Source organism: Giraffa tippelskirchi, chromosome 13 (assembly GCF_054371585.1).
Source record: "Giraffa tippelskirchi isolate mGirTip1 chromosome 13, T2T-mGirTip1v1.2.pri, whole genome shotgun sequence".
NCBI lineage: Eukaryota > Metazoa > Chordata > Mammalia > Artiodactyla > Giraffidae > Giraffa > Giraffa tippelskirchi.
In genome coordinates, this window is record NC_137287.1 from 34545072 (window position 1) to 34565241 (window position 20170).

Below are 20170 nucleotides of genomic sequence, written 5' to 3' on the forward strand. Positions count from 1 at the left end.
TCGACTCTTTGCAACCCCATGGTCTGCAGCACGCCAGGCTTCCCTGTCCATCACCAACTCCCGGACACAAACTCATGTCCATCGCGTCGGTGATGCCATCCAACCTTCTCATCCTCTGTCATCCCCTTCTCCTCCTGCCTTCAATCTTTCCCAGCATCAGGGTCTTTAGTTGCTGCAGAACTCAAAGATGTGTTATTATGCCTATTCCTTGAGGAACCGGGACCCTGCCCCAGGCTGGACTGGTTTTTTTTTGACTACCCCTCTCTGGTTTCTTTGGGCTTCCCTGATAGCTCAGCTGGTGAAGAATCCACCTGCAATTCAGGAGACCCTGGTTAGATCTCTGGGTCAGGAAGATCCACTGGAGAAGGGATAAGCTACCCACTGTAGTATTCTTGGGCTTCCCTTGTGGTTCAGCTGGTAAAGAATCTACCGGCAATGTGCAAGACCTGGGTTTGATCCCTGGGTTGGGAAGATCCTCCTGGAGAAGGGAAAGGCTACCCACTCCAGGATTCTGGCCTGGAGAATTCCATGGACTCTATAGTCCATGGGGTCACAAAGAGTTGGACACAACTGAATGACTTTCACTTCACTTCACTTCACTCTTGTTTCTGTACCCCCTCCCTTAAGATCATTAAGTACTGAGAACTGTTTGAGAGCAATCACTGTGGCCTGGCTCAGATCACAAATGGACTTTTTAGGCCAAAATGAGTTCTATTATGTCAAGAAAACTTTTCCTGATTCTCTTTCTCCAAGGACCCTCTACTTTATCTGTTTACACAGCCACACCCAGTGGGTGTGATCGAGATCATGTGTGTGCACTAAGTCACTTCAGTTATGTCCAACTCTTTGCCACCCCATGGACTGTAGCCCACCAGCCTCCTCTGTCCATGGTATTCTCCAGGCAAGAATGCTAGAGTGGGTTGCCCTTTTCTCCTCTAGGGGATCTTTCCAAACCAGGGATCCAACCTGTGTCTCTTATGTCTCCTGCATTGGCAGGCAGGTTCTTTACCACTAGCACTACCATGACTCCCCAAACCTAAAATATTTACCATCTGAGTCTTTACAGAAATATTTGCCAGTCCCTGATCTAGATCCAGAAGCAAAATGCAGAGATGTCCTGTACGGAAATTTCTTACTTAGTGCAGCTGGGATGTGGGCAATAAGACAAACAATTCAGGATGTGGTGTTTGAATATCTGTAATGATTCAGAAAATGAACATTACAGTAAAACAAGAGGTGAACTCTGACAATAAAAAAAATTCTCCAAACCTTTATTCTTCCCACTCTTCACCTCCAGACCTCAATTTCTGACTTTAGATGGCATGTATTTGCATAATGGTTTTCTTTGCTTCTTTTTCTTGCCGACTAATTGAATTAGAATGGCTTAAAAAACATACCTTCAGGCTCCAACCCATTTCCTTATGCCTGCCAATAAGGGTATAGGTGAACCCAAGGGAAGCAATTTTGCTTCTATTTTGCATTTGATTTTGTGGTTCAGATGATAAAAAATCTGCCTGCAGTGCAGGAGTCTCAGGTTTGATCCCTGAGTTGGGAAGATTCCCTGGAGAAGGGAATGGCAACCCACTCCAGTATCCTTGCCTGGAGAATTCCATGGATGGAGGAGCCTGGCAGGCTATAGTCCATGGGGTCGCAAGGAGTTGGACACACTGAGCGATTAACACTTTGCTTTTTATCTTTAGTCTACGGACATTAAGGAAATCAGTGATAGAAAGTCAATGGCCCAGTCTTTTCAGAGAATGGAGTAAAAATTCAGCTTAAACCTGCTTTTCCTGGAGAGACTCTTTCCATCTGTCTTTAATCTACAGCTATAGAATCCAGTTAGTCAGGGCCTAGATTGGGTGGAGGAGATTCAGAAAATTTTGAAAACCTGCATGTTCTAAGGTATGAAGACTTCTCATTGAGAGGACGTAGAGTAGGGTTTTCTGCCTGGGTTCAATCCCTGGGTTGGGAAGATCCCCTGGAGAAGGGAAAGGCTTCCACTCCAGTATTCTGGCCTGGAGAATACCACGGACTGTATGGCCCATGGGGTCGCAAAGAGTCATACATGAATGAGTGAATTTCACTTTCTGTTTCTGCCAGTAGACTGATTCCTTCTTCTTTATGTTGTCCTAGGAACCCAGTACCAGAGTTTGGAGACACAGTGAAGTTCGGAGCTTTAGTTTTTCCTGAAAACAAAAAGGAAACGAATATGCCTGCAGTACAGGAGACCCGGGTTCAATCCCTGGGTCAGGAAGATCCCCTGGAGACGAAATGGCAACCCTCTCCAGTATTCTTGCCTGGAAAATCCCATGGACAGAGGAGCCTAGTGGACTGAAGTCCATGGGGTTCAAGAGTCAGACATGACTTAGCACCTAAACCACCACCACCAAGGAAATGGTGAACATTGACCATGTGGTAAATGTGTGAGTGTGTGCTCAGTCGTGTCCAACTCTTTGCAACCCTATGGACTGTAGCCTGGCAGGCTCCTCTGTTCATAGGATTCTCCAGGCAAGAATGCTGTAGTGGGTTGTCATTTTCTACTCCAGGGGCTCTTCCTGACTCAGGAATTGAACCATGTCTTCTGTGTCTCCTGCATTGCAGGCGGATCCTTTACCCACGGAGCAGTGAATACAATGATCAGAATCCCCTTCCAATTGTAGTTCTTGCCTTCCGGACCATCAAAGCATGCTTGGAAAGTATCTGGGCACTTTAAATTTCTTTGCCTTCCTATAGGGCAAGAGAATTCTTCCGTGCAAGATCTTTAGTCATTTCTTCAGCACACTGGGTTGTATTTGCTTAACTCTACTCGTATTCAATTTCATGCCAGAGTTCAGAACTCATGAAAGCCCAGGCAAACACTGACCCTGTCTGCATTCTTACCCTAAACTCTGCTCCTTTCTCCAAGACAGGGATGTCACTCCTTGCTCTTTCCTGTTGCTCCCGTAAAGGACAAAAAACAAAGATGAAAACAGGCAGAAAAAAGAAAAATGAGAAGCAAACTCTCCCTGAGTTTTTGCCTTTATAATTATGACACTGAGCGTTTTTTGTATTGTCCATTCCAAATTGGCACTTGCCATCAACTTCTACAAGGATTAAATCATGTGCTACTGACTTTCAACATCCCCTAAAAGGAGTTCAGGGTGGAGAGCAGAAATGAGGCACTCTATGCTCTGGGAAGAACTGGCAGCACAGGTCTTCAGATAGTTAGATATATTCAGGAGCTGATTTTATGAGCCCAGTTCCTGTGTCTGATCATACCTAGAAAAGAACTAAAATCCTTCGTGTTAATGACTGCTTCTAGACACTAGTAGAAAGTTTCTGCAAAAAATATTTGCTTGATTGCATGCATTCCCCTTCACCAAAACTTGGTATATACTGACCTTTGCCTTCCTCTTTGGAGCAGTTTCTCAGAGCTATCTGAGGTGCTGTCTCCTGGGCTGTACTCCTCACTTTGCCCCAAATAAGACTTCACTCACAAATCTCACAGTGTGTATTTTTTTTTAAGTTGACAGTGTCTTGTCTCTGAAGTTGGACGAGATGATCACCAAAGCTTCTTTCCATCTCTTCTTCTAAGGCTCCTCTTACCTCCCTTCACTTTGCCAGATTTGAGCCATGTCTGCCACTTCCTGCAAAGAGCTTGCAGCCCATGTTCCTTACGTTGTTGAACCCAAGTTCACATGCCTGACACACAGTGACGTCAAACAAACCAAAAGGTCAGAGTTTGGGGCAGAAGATGGTTTACTACTGGACCAAGCAAGGAGAACATGTGACTTCTGTTCAAAGGAATCCTGGATGGTTTTCAGGAAAGAGTTTTTAAAGGCAAAATATTGGATGAGGGTTGCAGGGTTGTGACTTTCTTCTGATTGGTTGGTAGTGACATCACAGGGTGGTGCTCCAGGTCTCTTGCACTTGGCATTATCATCCTCCACCTCAAAGGGGGACTTAGTTCCTGCAGGAGAACTCATAGGTATGTTGTTACATACATCCCTTGAGGAGGAACTAGGACTCTGCTTTATGGCTACACTATTGTTTATTGAGTGCTTTTCCTTTGTTTATACATTCTCTCACTTCCCAAATCAGTAATTGTTTGTATCTGCCCCCTTAGAACTCAGAGGGCTTCCCCGGTGGCTCAGATGATAAAGCATCTGCCTGTGATGCGGGAGACCCGGGTTCGATCCCTGGGTCAGGAAGATCCCCTGGAGAAGGAAATGGCAACCCACTCCAGTATTCTTGCCTGGAAAATTCCATGGACGAAGGAGCCTGGTAGGCTCCATGGGATCACAAAGAGTTGGACACGACCGAGTGACTTCTCTCTCTTAGAACTCAGGGATGGTCTGGGAGCCTGAAAGCTTTTTCCTACAAACAAGAAATAGGGGACACAGAAAGATCTGGTACCCAGGAGGTTCCTGCAGGGTCCTGCTCAATTGCACTTGCTCAGGCTACATAAGAGACCCTAGCTAGCTATGAAGAAATAAGACGCAAGAGGCCACTTATCTCAGAACAGAGTCTTTCAAAAAAAGGTGACACATCTTAGCATGGATGGATTTCTGCATTTCTCGATGTTCCTGACATCACGAACTGCACAGTATTGCTGAAAAGCGTACTGCCTATCTCCTTCTCTCTCTCACCATCTCAGTCTCTCTCTGTTCTGGGAACAAAGAAAACTTTTAAAAGAGAGAGAGAGAAAGATCAAAAAGGTTCTTAATTTTTTTATATGTCTATGGCTCCCAGAACTCTGATAACAGTAAGGTGAGGGTGGGGGCAGGGATGGCTGGAATTGGAAAGAGTGCCTGTGAGCAGCTGACATCGGATAAGATAGTAGTCCTTTCAGGAGGAAAAAAAAGAAGACCTGTCACCTCTAATTACATTTCATGACTCTTGCTGAATGCTACCCCCAAAATGGAATACTTTGATATGAAGAAATAACAACTTCACCTTTCCCATTTCCACCAATGCAATCACTAAGGAAGGAGGTTGTCAAATTTGAACTTGAATCATTTCATCAGTCCTCTAAGAAATTACGTGAAGACTTACTTGTTCGTATCTATTAGCTGTGGCTAGGGAAGGGACAATTTACTCCCTTCCCCTTCTTGAGTTCTTTTGGTGGCTCTAATAATTAAGTTGATACAAAACAGATTAATAGGAGAAAAAAATAATTTGTGAGCATGGAGGTCTCCCAAAGTGGGGCCCAAAAGAAGGGGTCAAGTAGGCAGCTTTTGTACTATTTTAAATGTAGAAACAATAAGTTTGTGAGATGTTGACAAGGTAAAGAAACACTGGCTTGGGTGTGATACTGTGCAGGAGCCTGTGGGGCTCCTGGACACAAGACCTTTGTGCCCCCCATTTATGTGATTACAGGGAACAGCCTTCATTCAGCCTGTATGACTTTCCCTGAGTTCCACTGGGGAGACCCCAGCAGGGAAGGGTGACTGCAGCCTTGAAATTAAAAAATGCTTGCTCTTTGGAAGAAAAGCAATGACAAACCTAGACAGTGCATTAAAAAGCAGAGACATTACTTTGCCTCCAAAAGTCCATAGAGTCAAAGCTATGTTTTTTCTAGTAGTCATGTACATATGTGAGAGCTGGATAATAAACAAGGCTGAACGCCGAAGAATTGATGCCTTTGAATTCTGGTTCTGGAGAAGACTCTTGAGAGTCCCTTGGACTACAAGGAGATCAAACCAGTCAATCCTAAAGGAAATCAACTTTGACTATTCATTGGAAGGACTGATGCTGAAGCTCCAATTCTTTGGCCACCTGATGAGAAGGGCCGACTCACTAGAAAAGACCCTGATTCTGGGAAAGATTGAAGGCAAAAGGAGAATGGGGAAGCAGAGGATGAGATGGTTGGATGGCTTCACTGACCCAATGGACACGAATTTGAGCAAATTCCAGGAGATAGGGAAAGACAGGGAAGCCTGACACGCTGCGGTCCATAGGGCTGCAAAAAGTCAGACACAACTTAGTGACTGAACCACAGCAATATCGTAGTTAATTTACACTGTTGTTTTAGTTTCAAGTATGAAACAAAGTGATTCAGTTGTACATAGAAATATATTTTTTCAGATTCTTTTTTCCATTATAGTTATATTACAAGTTATTGAATATTAGTTCTCTGTTGCTGTATAGCACGTCCTTGATGTTTATCTATTTTATTTGTCTATTTAGTAGTGTTTGTATGTTAATCCCAAACTCCTAACTTATCTCCCCCACACCCCTAGCTGATTATTTTTAAGGTTCAAAACACTCAGGAAGTAAGTTTGTCCTTCCCCTAACTCCCTGAAGAAATGTAGGTAGAGGGCCTGTTCCTTGAAGGGAGCATCACCAGAGATCACTGTAGTGAAGCAGGTGTGTGGACAGAGAAACCTGGCAAAGTCTATTTGCTAAAATTCCTCTCTGGGTCTCACTGTCTCTGTTGGCCCAGCAAACATCTGTTTACCAAACATTTGCTTTTCCTGCAAAGTCGCTTCAGTCGTGTCCGACTCTGTGCAACCCCATAGACGTCAGCCCACCAGGCTCCCCTGTCCCTGGGATTCTCCAGGCAAGAACACTGGATTGGGTTGCCATTTCCTTCTCCAGTGCGTGAAAGTGAAAAGTGAAAGTGAAGTCACTCAGTCATGTCCGACTCTTAGCGACCCCATGGACTGCAGCCTACCAGGCTCCTCCATCCATGGGATTTTCCAGGCAAAAGTACTGGAGTGGGGTGCCATTGCCTTCTCCACCCGATGTCAATTGCCTTTCTCCCCTTTGAAGTCTCAACCCCCTCTATCCCCAACTTTCTCTTTATTCTTTCGCTGAAGATGGTATTAAAGGTGAGAGTTTCCACCATTTTGGTGAATTATTCAATTTTCCTGGATCTCTCCCATGTATGGTACAGTACATGTGCATGCATGTTCGGTCGTGTCCAACTCTTTGCGTCCCCATGGACTGTAGCCCACCAGGCTCCTCTGTCCATGGGATTCTCCAGACAAGAATACTGGAGTGGGTTGCCATGCCCTCCTCCAGGGGATCTTCCCTATCCGGGGATTGAACCTGCATCTCTTATGTCTCCTGCATTGTCAGGCAGGTTCTTTACCACTAGTGCCACCTGGGAATCCCCCAACCGTGTATGCAATGTTATTAAACTCTCCTGTTAACTCTGTCTCATATCGATTTAATTGTTTTTTGGGGGAAGGGGGCTTGGGGGATTTTTTTTTTGGCCTCGCCACTCGGCATGTGGGATCCTAAGTCCCTGATCAGTGTTCGAACCCCTGCCCCCTTCAGTGGAAATGCTATTTTAGCCACTGGAACACCAGGGAAGTCCCCTCAATTTAATTCTTAGACCAGCTTTAAGAACCTAAAAGAGTAGAGGGAAATGCTTTCCTCCCTGACACTGACTTGCCCAAGACCACAGATAATGAATGTATACATACAAGACGCCTAATATATATCAGACCTACACTAGGTGTGGGGGATATTATGGAGATATACTGGTGGATCAAGTAAGTTTAGTCACTGGATTCCAGAAGCTTTTAGGACAAATGTAAGCAAACTATCAAACATATGGTTTATAGATGACAGTAAGTGCCTACAGTTACAAACTGGCACTTGCCTTGAGCACTTAGGGCTTCTCAGATAGCACCAGTGGTAAATAATCCACCAGCCAATGCAGAAGACAGAAGAGATGTGGTTTCAGTCCCTGGGTCAGGAAAATCCCCTTGAGGAGGGAATGGCAACCCACTCCAGTATTCTTGCCTGGAGAATCTCATGGACAGGGGAGCCTGGCAGACTACAGTCCATGGGACTGCAAAGAATCAGACATGACTGAGCGACTGAGCACTTGCCATCTACCTTTACAAGGATTAAATCATGTGCTGCTGCAGCTGCTGACCTTCAACAGTCCCTTCAAAGGAGTTCAAGGTGGAGATCAGGAATGAGGCACTTTGTGCTTGGGAAAAACCTGGCAAGACAGGTCTTCAGATAGTTAGATATTCTCAGGAGTTGATTTTATGAGCCCAACTCTTGTGTCTGCTCATATCTAGAAAAGCACTAAAATCCTTCATGGTGAAGACTACCCCTCATGACTAGCAGCAACCTCCACGAGACCAGCAGAAACCTTCTGCAAAAAATATGTGCTTGATTGTATGTATTCCTGCTTCACCAAAATCATATATAAACTGACCTTCCCCATTGCCTGTTTGGAGCAGTTTCTCAGAGCTATCTGAAATACTGTCTCCTGGGCTATAGTCCTCATTTTGCCCCCAATAAAATGTAACTGTGGTGCTTTTTTTTTTTTTTTTTTTTTTTAGTCTGCTTGCCATAAGGGGAAATAGCCAGGAAATGAGATTGGAGATTTAAGAAACCTTTGTGAGAAAGTGATATTTAGTCTTGGACTCATTCTGTATGAGTGCCTCAGACAGTAAAGGAGCTGCCTGCAATGCAGGAAGCCCAGGTTCTATCCCTGGGTTTGGAATATCCCTTGGAGAAGGGAATGGCTACCCACTGCAGTATTCTTGCCTGGAGAACTCCATGGAGAGAGGAGCCTGGCAGGCTACAGTCCATGGGATGGAAAAGAGTTAGATACGACTGAGCAACTAAGGCACACAAGAATTAATAAGAGAGAGTAGAAGGGGAACAAGTCACCGGCAAAGGCTCAACAAGGACCATTTTCTAAGTTCAAGTTCAGTTGTGTTTTTTCCACTGCTTTCAACCGACCTTTCTCAGTACTCCTCGGTTAGCTCATTTCTCAGTAAATAACCCCCAAAGGGGCCAGAGCCAATATCATCTCTAAGACTTTGGGTTGGTTTTGTTTTCCACCCTAAAGAGTCTATAAATCAATTTTCCCACAGGTGGTTCCTGAAAATATATGAGTGGGGAAAATCCAAATAAATGCCTTTTGCTTTATTATTAGAAAAACAGATGAACAATAGCAACAAGAAAACCCCAATATGCCTGGAACATGCTCAAGGAGTCTCTCCTTTCATTTTTCTGAGAACCAATCTCCCCATTTCTATTGACCTCCAGACCCCCGAGTGGGTACCCTAGAGCTCTACCCACTCCTGAATTCATGCAATTGTTTACATCCAATGTCAATAGAACACATTCACATACTGGTTATTGTCTACTTTAAAAATTTTTTTAACCTCTATTTTTTGTTTTTAAAAATGACTGTCTCAGGCATTAAAAAAAGAATGAAATAATGCAATTTGTAGCCACGTGGTTGGACCACAGATGATGATACTAAGTGCAGTAAGTCAGAGAAAGACAAATATCACATGGTATCACTTACATGTGGAATCTAAAAAAAAAAACCATACAAATGAACTTATTTATAAAACAGAAATAGACTCACAAACATAGGAAAATGAACTTCGGGTTACTAAAGGGGAAGTGGGGGGAGGGATAAATTTGTTCAGTCGCTCAGTCATCTCTCACTCTTTGCAACCCCATGGATTGCAGCACGCCAGGCTTCCCTGTCCATCACCAACTCCTGGGGCTTGCTCAAACTCATGTCCATCAAATCAGTGATGCCATACAACCATCTCATTCTCTGTCGTCCCCTTCTCCTCCTGCCTTCAATCTTTCCCAGCATCAGCGTCTTTTCCAAGGAGTCAGCTCTTTGCATTAGGTGGCCAAAGTATTTGAGCTTCAGCTTCAGGATCAGTCCTTCCAATGAATATTCAGGACTTTCCTTTAGGATGGACTGATTTGATCTCCTTGCTGCCCAAGGGACTCTCAAGAGTCTTCTCCAACAACACAGTTCAAAAGCATCAATTCTTTGGCATTCAGCCTTCTTTATGGCCCAGCTCTCATATCCATACCTGACTACTGGAAACACCATAGCTTTGACTATGTGGACTTTTATTGGCAAAATAATGTCTCTGCTTTTTAATACACTGTGGTTTTTCCAGTGGTCATATATGGATGTGAGAGTTGGACTGTGAAGAAAGCTGAGCGCCGAAGAATTGATGCTTTTGAACTGTGGTGTAGGAGAAGACTCTTGAGAGCCCCTTGGACTGCAAGGAGATCCAATCAGTCCATCCTAAAGGAGATCAGTCCTGGGTGTTCATTGGAAGGACTGATGTTGAAGCTGAAACTCCAATACTTTGGCCACCTCATGCGAAGTGTTGACTCATTGGAAAAGACCCTAATGCTGGGTAGGATTGGGGGTGGGAGGAGAAGGGGACGACAGAGGATGAGATGGTTGGATGGCATCACCGACTCGATGAACATGGGTTTGGGTAGACTCCGGGAGTTGGTGATGGACAGAGAGGCCTGGCGTGCTGCAATTTATGGGGTCGCAAAGAGTCAGACACGACTGAGTGACTGAACTGAACTAAACTAGGTTTGCCGTAGTTTTTCTTCAAGGAGCAAGCATCTTTTTTAATTCCTTGGCTGCAGTCACCATCTGTAGTGATTTTGGAGCCCAAGAAAATAAAGTCTGTCACTGTTTTCATTGTCTCCCCATCTATTTTCCATGAAGTGATGGGACCGGATGCCATGATCTTAGTTTTTTTGAATGTTGAGTTTTAAGCCAGCTTTTTCACTCTCCTCTTTCACCTTTATCAAGAGGCTATTTAGTTCCTCTTCACTTTCTGCCATAAGGGTGGTGTCATCTGTTTATCTGAGGTAATTGATATTTCTCCCAGCATTCTTGATTCCAGCTTGTGAGTCATCCAGCCCAGCATTTCACATAATGTACTCTGTGTATAAGTTAAATAAGCAGGGTGACAATATACAGTCTTGACATACTCATTTCCCAGTTTGGAACCAGTCCATTGTTCCATGTCTGGTTCTAAATGTTGCTTATTGACCTGCATACAGGTTTTGCAGGAGGCAGGTAAGGTGGTCTGGTTTTCCCATCTCTTTAAGAATTAGGGATAAGTTAGGAGTTTGGAGTTAACAGATGCACACTACTATATATAAAATAAATAACAAAGGCATATTGTAGGACTTCCCTGGTGGCACAGTGCAGGTAAGAACCCATCTGCCAATGCAGAGGACACAGGGTCTATCCTTGGTCCCAGAAGATTCCACATGCCGCAGAACAACTAAACCTGGGAGTTGTAGCTACTGAGTTTGAGTGCCTGAGAGCCTGTGCCCCACAACAGGAGAAGCCACTGCAATGAGAAGCCAGACCACCACAAGGAAGAGTAGTCCCCTGCTCACTACAACTAGAGAAAGCTCTCACAAAGCAGCAAAGACCCAGCACAGCTAAAAGAAAAAGAAATAAATAAAAAAATTAAAAATGCCTACTGGATAGCACAGTGAACTCTATTCAACATCCTGCAGTAACTTATAATGAAAAATATCTGAAAAAGAACATATATATTATATATATATATGTATAACTGAATCACTTTGCTGTACACCTGAAATGAACACAACCTCGTAAATCAACTATGCGTGCTGTGTGCTAAGTTGCTTCAGTCATGTCTGACTCTGCAACGCTATAGACTGTAGCCTGCCAGGCTCTTCTGTCCATGGGATTCTCCAGGCAAGAATACTGGAGAGGGTTGCCATGCCCTCCTCCAGGGGATCTTCCCCACCCAGGGATCAGACCTGCGTCTCTTAGGTCTCCTGCATTGAAAGGCAGGTTCTTTACTGATAAAGCCACCAGCCCTTGGTTTCTCTTGAATCACCCAGCCAGACTCCTGAACTCCCCTCCAATTGCCAACACTGATTCCACTCTACCTGCTTCTTGCACGTTGTTGTAGGTTGTATAATCCTGGGTTTTCTCATCAACTCCCCTGTACTTGAATCCATATGAGTCAATCCATGGGAGCCAGGGCAGGTAACCCCCAAATGTGCCTCAAGGGCATATTGGTTATTTTGAATTACAGTTACTTGAAGAAGAGCTGATGCAAGAATTACACTCTGACCCTCTGTCTCCCTGAAAGCAGGTAATAAATCTCTCATATGAAACGTCCCCTCCTCATATCTGGAGGGAGAATGACACCCTTATCACAAAAGATATGGAATATGGGGGCAAGAAGCATGTATAAACAGACGTTGTTATTTCTCTCTTTTTTTAAAAAAAATTGTTTATTTTTGGCTGTGCTGGGTCTTCATTGTTGCACGAGCTTTTCTCCAGCTGCAGTGCATGGTCTTCTCATTGCAGTATCTTCTCTTGTGGAGCATGGGCTCTAGGGTGCTCAGGTGTCCGTAATTGTGGTACATGGTCTCAGTAGTTGTGGCTTCTGGCTTTCTAGAGCACAGGCTCAATAGCTGTGGTGCACAGGCATAGTTGCCCTGCAGCATGTGGGATCTTCCTGGCTCGGGGATTGAACCCGTGTCTCCTGCACTGGCAGGCGGATTCTTTACCACTGAGGCACCAAGAAGTCCTAGGATTTTTATGTTATAACATGGATCAGCACTTTAGTCATTTTTATACCCAAATATTATCCCATTGTCCATATTTATCCCATTTTGTTTATTCAGTTGTCACTGATGGGCATTTGGGTTGTTTCCATCATTTGGTGATTGTGAACAGTGCAGCTATGAATGTTCATAGATTTTTGTTTGAATATCTATTTGCCATTTTTTGGAGTATAAGTCTAAGGATAAACTTCCTGGATCATATGGTAATTCTGGGGCTTCCCAGGTGGTGCTAGTGGTTCTTTTTGCAACTCACCTGCCGTTGCAAGAGATATAAGAGACGTGGTTTTGATCCCTGGGTGGCAAAGATCCCCTGGAGGAGGAGGGCATGGCAGCCCACTCCAGTATTCTTCCCTGGAGAATCCCATGGGCAGTGAAGCTTGGCGGGCTACAGTCCATGTGACCACAAAGAGTCAGACACAACTGAAATGACTTAGCACACAGGCATGCATGGGAATTCTGTGTTTCGCCTGTTGAGTAATTGCTAAACTGCTTTCCACAGCAGTTGTATCATTCTAGATTTCCACTAGCAAGGGTTTCAATTTATCCCCAACCTCATCAGTACTTGTTATTTTTAATTTTTATGTGATTGTTTTGATTTTCAACTTATAGCTATGTTAGTTTTCTAGGCTTGCCATCATGAAGGATCACAGACTTGGTGACTTGTGACTCTGAGCAGACCCTTTTTCTCTTACAAACCTACCTTTCTCTTTGGGCTAAAGTGGGATCATGGATGGGATCATTCTTAAGGTCTTTTCTGAGATTCACAGCCTATGCTTCTAAGGCCACAAAGTTGTCCTATCCTTGAACTGAAGTGATCAGGGAGACGCACACACACTGTTTGTTGTTGTTAAGTTGCTAAGTCATGTCCAACTCTTTGCAACCACATGGACTGCACTAAGCCAGGCCTCCCTGTCCCTCACTATCTCCTGGAGTATCTGCCACCTTCTGCTTGTGATGAGATAAAATTTTCCATCCCAGGTATTGGTAGTAATCCCTTTGAGACAAAGCGATGTGACTTGGGGACACCAGAGCCCTCAGGCCAAGTCACCTCTGGATAAAAGCAACTTCATCCATTTATCCTAGTGTATGAAGAGCTGACTCATTGGAAAAGATCCTGATATGGGGAAGGTTGAAGGCAATAGGAGAAGAGGGCAGCAGAGGATAAGATGGTTAGTCAGCATCACTGACTCAATGGACATAAATCTGAGCAAAGTCTGGGAGACAGTGAAGGACCAGGGAGCCTTGTGTGCTGCAGTCCATGGAGTCGCAAAAACTCAGACACGACTGAGCAACAACAATAACATATGTATCCACAGATCATTTTTCTCATGTGCCATATGTGAGAAGTCTGGGAAGCCTTTGCTATTAGAAGGCAGTGTGGTCAATTTGGGGAAACCCAGGAGGCTCAGTGGTAAAGAATTTACTTGCCAATGCAAGAGATGCAGGAGTCTCAGATTTGATCCCTGTGTCAGGAAGATCCCCTGGAGGAAGAAATGGCAACCCACTCCAGTATTCTTGCTTGGAGAACTACATGAACAGAGGAGCCTGGTGGACTACATTCCATTGGATCTCCAAGAGGTGACACAACTAAATATGAGAAGTTTCTCTAAGTTTTATGGTCAATGTGAAAAACAATTCTTTTGGAGTCAACAACGTCCTAGCTGTACATGCTATCTTCTTCCTTTCCTTTAAAAGTGTTGGTTTAAGCTATTCTCCTTGTTTGGAGATACCTCTGTATCCTTTAGAACTCTGGTAAGCCAAACTTCCTTTGGAAGCTGTATCAGTAGGTTCTGGCCAGGAGACAGAATTCACACGAGTTCTTTTAACAGGAAAGACTTAATATAAAGAATTATTAACTAGGTATCGAACTAAAAAAGCAAAAAAAACCACTGAGATACCACAGGTGGAACATAGCTACCACCCCTCAGGCTGGGGAACAAAGGGAAGAGATTGGGATTATTAAAATTTAAAGGCGTGGAGGAGGAGTCCTGCCAAGCCGGGATACACACGGCTGTCTGAGTGTGCTGCTTGGCTGGGGATGAGGTCTCTGAGCTCAGATGAGGGGGGCGTCACTCTTGTCTGAGGAGGGGATGGGCTGGCCAACTGGGGCTTATGTTTCTGAGCGGGTATAATCAGGCTGGTTCTGTGAGTCTTGGAGAATCTGAAAAGTGGAATCAATCGCTGGTCCTGCAGGAGCCAGGCTGGGAGGACGCTGATAGAAACAGAAAGGAAAGAGAAAATCGGTGATGACTTAAAAGGCAAGAGCAAGTCCCTTCTCCCTCCTCCAGCTTTGCAGGCTCCCCAGGGAGCCCCATTTTCAGACCCAAAGCAGCAACCACTTGGCAGAGCAGAAATGTGGTTTTCCCAGCCTCAGCACCACAGAGTATTTAAAAGAGAGTAAGTTTGAAGCTAAGAGGCTATAACATATTAATTGGAACCAAAGCTTCCTCAGTACCTTTACCTTGATGAAATCAGTGAGTATCTCCCCTGCTCTGCAGCCCCTTGTATCCTGCTGTTCATTGATAATCTTCTTAGCTCTCTCTTTCCCTTTAGACAATGAGCTACCTTGAGAGCAAGAGTTGCATTTTGCTTGCCTCTGTGTCCTCAAGTTTTCCAGCATTCACATCACAATAGATGTTCACTCAATGTTTGTTGAATGATGCCTGGGTGAATGGATGGACCAAGCAAGCCAGGCAACAAGGGAGCCCCAGAGAATGGCCCTTATCAGGGCCTGGGAGGGAACCACTGGGGTGAAGCCAAGAGAAAAGATGGCAAGCGAGACCCATGACAACATTATTTGACATCTTGGATCTGCCCTTGTTTTTCTCAGTTGGGTTTTTGTAAGGAATTATGTTCCTTCAGTAAGCAATCAACCAATCAGAGAAGGCAGAGATGCACAAAGAAGTCCATTGTGGGGGGGGGGGGGATAGTCAGATACCCTCTAGGTCCAAGGTGCTGAGAAAATAATTATCAACACTGAAGCATATTATCAGAACCATAGATAGAGGCATTGGAATGAATGGCAGAAGGGGCACCTAGTAGGCTGGAATGCAAAGCTCTTTGCAGCCAGGGTCCTGCTTATTCCTCCAACTCCATTCCTTAATAGTCAAATCTCATCCAGCTCAGTCCATGAGTCATTCCCTGTAGCTTTCCTTTGCCTGAAACTCCAGCCTCTGCCCACCCAATTAATTCTTAGCCATCCAGAGAAACTCAACCTATTTGCCTCTTCTAGTAATTTTGCCTCCCAAGCTGTTGCTTATCTTTTATGTCTGTGGCTCCCTATTCTTTTCCCCCAAGACAGCCAACTGCAGGAATTCACCCAGTTTCTGGAATCTGGTTGCAAAACCTGACACCATTACTTGCCATCTGGGCATATTTCTTAAAACTGCCGCAGTTTCCTTATTTGCAAAAGAGCTCTAATGGTGTTCCCTCCTAAACAGTGACCATAACACTGCATAAGCCATTTTCATTGTTTAGAACATGGGCTTGTATAGAGAACGTGATCACAAGCATGGATGGTTAGTGTTATTATCACACTGTATTGTAATTGTTGCTTTAAATAAAATCTCAGTTAACTAAGTCCTGGCAGGGATTAAGTAGCTTGCCCAAGGCATCTCAGGTTTCCTTAGTGGAACTGCTGGTCTAATAAGAAATTCACAGAAAATTCTCTTTGCTGCTGAAAATGTTTCTACTTTGGAGAAAGAAGCACATTTTCCTGTAAGAAAATGTAGTTGTGGTAAACATCATTAAGACTTTCTTGAGAAACTGCCTCCAGGTCAACACAGTAAGCATCAGAGCCCCGATAGGACCATAAATGCAGATGATATGAAACAGGACTCTTTTGTTTGACAGAGAGAGAAACTCAACTGGAAAAAAAATTAGAAGAAAAGACAACTTATTGACGTTACTAGGATAGGACTGAATAGCTGCAGGGAAATAGCTGGATGTGGGGATCAGCTGGAACCAGGGGTTTTTACTTTTTCCATCTCTTATGCCAGTTCATAAATCTCTGGATTTCTAGTCTCATGTCTGTTGATTTGGTGATGCCATCCAACCGTCTCATCCTCTGTCATCCCCTCTCCTCCTGACCTCAGTCTTTCCCAGCAACAGGGTCTTTTCCAATGAGTTGGCTCATCTAGTATATAAAAGAATGAAGAGTGTCATTGATTGAGTAAGTTAATGAGAATGAAGGCCTCTCTCTGTATATCATGTTCAGTCTTTCCTTTCAAATAGGTGTCCTCTCTATGCAGGAAAAAAATGTTGTCAATGGTTCCTGAAACTTGGGAATCCCCCCTCCACCACAGCTCCTGGAAAAATGCTTAATTTGTTTCTTCATCTCCTTTGAAAACTCTTGGAGACTGAGTCTGATCAGTCCTAGTTGATTCAGGCTTGTGCGCAAGCCAACTGTGCAGGAAAGAGTGGTTATTCGTGGTGGTTCTCAAATCCTACTGGGGCTTCCCTGGTGGCTCAGATAGTAAAGAATCTTCCTGCAATGCGGGAGACCTGGCTTCGATCTCTAAATTAGGAAGATCCCTGGAGGAGGGCATGGCAACCCACTCCAGTACTCTTGCCTGGAGAATCCCATGGGCAGAGAAGCCTGGCAGGATACGGTCCATGGGGTCGCAAAGAGTTGGACACAACTGAGCGACTCATACTAACTCAAACCTCATTAGAATAAAAATAGAAGTAGCCCCTCAAATACAGGGAATATTCTTCCTTAGCATATAGGAGGTTATTTTTAGACAGCCAGATGATGCAGGAACTGGTGAGAGAGCTGTTCCTATCTGAAACTTATTTCTATTTCTGTCCCAGTTAATATGTTCGTTCACTTTTTAAAAAAATATTTATTTATTTGGATGTGTCGGGGGTTAGTGGGTGTTAGTTGCAGCATGTGGGATCTTTCATTTTGGTGCATGGACTCTGGTTGAGGTGTTTGGGCTCAGTGGTTGTGGCTCACCAGCTTAGTTGCCCTGCGGCATGTGGGATCTTAGTTCCCCAACCATGGATTGAACATGCACCCCTGCATTGCAAGGCGGATTCTTAACCACTGGACCACCAGGGAAGTCCCTGTTCTGACTTTCAGATCAAGTACCAAATGTCCTTTCATTTTCCATAAGGTTAACTTAGTGTGTTAACTTAGGCTACCATCTAAAGTTTAGGTGTGACCCAATGAATTAATTGATTAAAGAAACCTAAAAATTGCTACTTGAAATCTGTGCCCATCATTCCATGCAAAAACTTACTAATATTTCCTAATGATTCATCACTTTTGCCTAAAAATAGATCACTGCACAGCAATGCCAAGTACACTAGGGTTCTGGTTAGGAGAGTTTTAGATCAGTGGTTTTTAACCTTATCAAAGTCAGTGCCCCCTCTTATTAAAAATGATGTCTAACGTCTGTTTTATGAGACTAAAGTGCAAGTCATAAGTAATAGATACACCCACACAATTTTGGATACCATAAATTCTCAAGATCTAATACATGTGCACGTGTGCTCAGTCATGTCCAGTTCTTTGAAACCCCATGGACTGTAGCCAACCAGGCTCCCCAGTCCATAGGGTTTTCTAGATAAGAATGAGTTATCTTCTGCAGTGAGTTGCCATTTCCTCTTCCAAGGGATCTTCCTGACCCAGGGATCAAACCCATGTCTCCTGAACTGGGAGGCGGATTCTTTGCCACTGTGCCACTTGCAAAGCCTGAGGTGTAAAATAAAAGAGAATAAAAATGTAATTCATAGTAAAATACTTTGTATTGCAATGTGTCCGTTGCCTAGGACAGCTACACTGTAAAATAATGAACTCACTTGCAAAATTCCAAAGTCTCAATAGTCGGTACTACCAGCCCTGTAAAAAACACCTCTCTTGGTAGTTAGGTATTGCAAACCTAACCTCCACCCTTTCCCATGCCAATTAATTTCTATATGATTTCTATCCAATCATAGAGTTATGACCCTTCATGGCCCTTACTCCCACCTAAAGCGTTCTTGTTCTGTTATTTGCTGAGCCATTAATCGGCTCTCTCCTCTACTTGAACATAAGCTTCATGATATTGGAAATCTTCTCTTTTGCAGTACCCAGCCCATAGTAGAAGCTCAATATATATATCTGCTGAACACACGAACAAATCAATATTCCTTTTGACAAACCAAAGCATTTCAGAATAGGGAAGGTCCTTCCTGATTATCTGAATTGATGACACCAAGACCAAACAATGGTGGAACTGACTTGCCCATTGTTACAGAGCTAGTAAGTGGATGTGCCCAGGTCTCCCAATCCATACCCTTGCATCTAGGCATCATGCATGTATGGCTGAAGTTTATCCCTCAATAACCAAACAGATTTTTATTTAAGGACACTGATATTTCTTCCCTTGTTCTAATTAATTAGGCAGTGGGAATTTAAATAAAATCATTTTTAATCATAAGAAATATTTAGTATATCCTAGCTGGCACGTGATAGCTTCCATTTTTCCCCCTTACTTTCCATATCTCTCTCCCATGTCTATCCTCTATAACCCTCAAAATTGTCCCTCCCAGGATGCTAAGGTAGCATTTTTCTATAGTCATTAACCAAACCGGCAAGCACTTTCTGTTTTTTTTTTTTTTTCTTCTGATCAACCTTCCAGAAAGATAAATTTCTTATTGAGAAGAAAGCCAAAGTGTGCTTTACAAATGGCATGAAAAAGGAAATAGTGACAGAGAGTACAAATTGCTGAAAATAGCATGTGCCAAGGGCTACTTTGCAATATTAGTTTATGAATTTTGCCAGCTCAGTAATGCTTTAGCAGCAGCGAGCCGCTTGGAGGTTTTCCTTGTTTATTCCATTCAAAGAGATATAGCATCTTAGCATACAAAGCACTATCTAACAGCAGTTAGGTCTGCTTAGATTTAGAAGTAAGCTGAGAGAGCAGTTTATATTTGCTCTTGATTTCTCTGTGTGAGAGGAATGCAGTGATTACTTCCAGCCACTTTGAAAGTCATATTCTCAAAACCAGAGACATACAAGTGAGAGAGTAACAGAGGTGCATTTAAGAAAGGACAAGGGCAAGAGTGAGTCAGTGATTCGTTTCTGGGAGCCGATGACCCATTTACAGTTTACTTCAAGATCAGAAATAAAGCCTGTTAAACTCACCGCCAAACCAGTGTGGATGTGCATTAGTAAAGGGACTATTCCAAGTGTAGCTTCAGCCTGGGTATTGGTTTCTCCCTGATCTGATTGTATTCACATCAAGTAGTGCAAAGTTCCAGGCTTCTCTCTTGACTCAGAAGGAAAACGTCCTGTACTGGAAACTAGCACCACGCCCCATATGCTTCTCCATATGGTGAGGGAATCCAAATTTTTAAAATAATGGATTGTTTCCTAACATCTAACGGGTACTCTGGATCCGGGTGACTGAAAACGTTTAAGCTTGGTGACAGCCCACTTAAATCGCATCGCAGAAGCTGAAAGAAACTCTAAATCATTATTTATCACAGGTGGAAGGGACATTCACCATCTGGTAGCCCAAACGCTTCTTTTTACATGTGGTGGTGGAGGTGGTGGTTTAGTCGCTAAGTTGTGCCCGACTTTTGCAACCCTACGGACTGTAGCCCGCCAGACTCCTTTCTTCATGGGATTTTTCCAGGCAAGAATACTGGACTGGATTGCCATTTCCTTCTCCAGGGGATCTTCCTGACCCAGAGGTTGAACCCACATCTGCTGCATTACAGGCAGTCTCCTGTATTGCAGGCAGATTCTTTACCTACAGAGCCACTACATATGGGTAACAAACCAAAGTCCAAAGAGGAGAGCTGAGGGCAAGTCTGATGT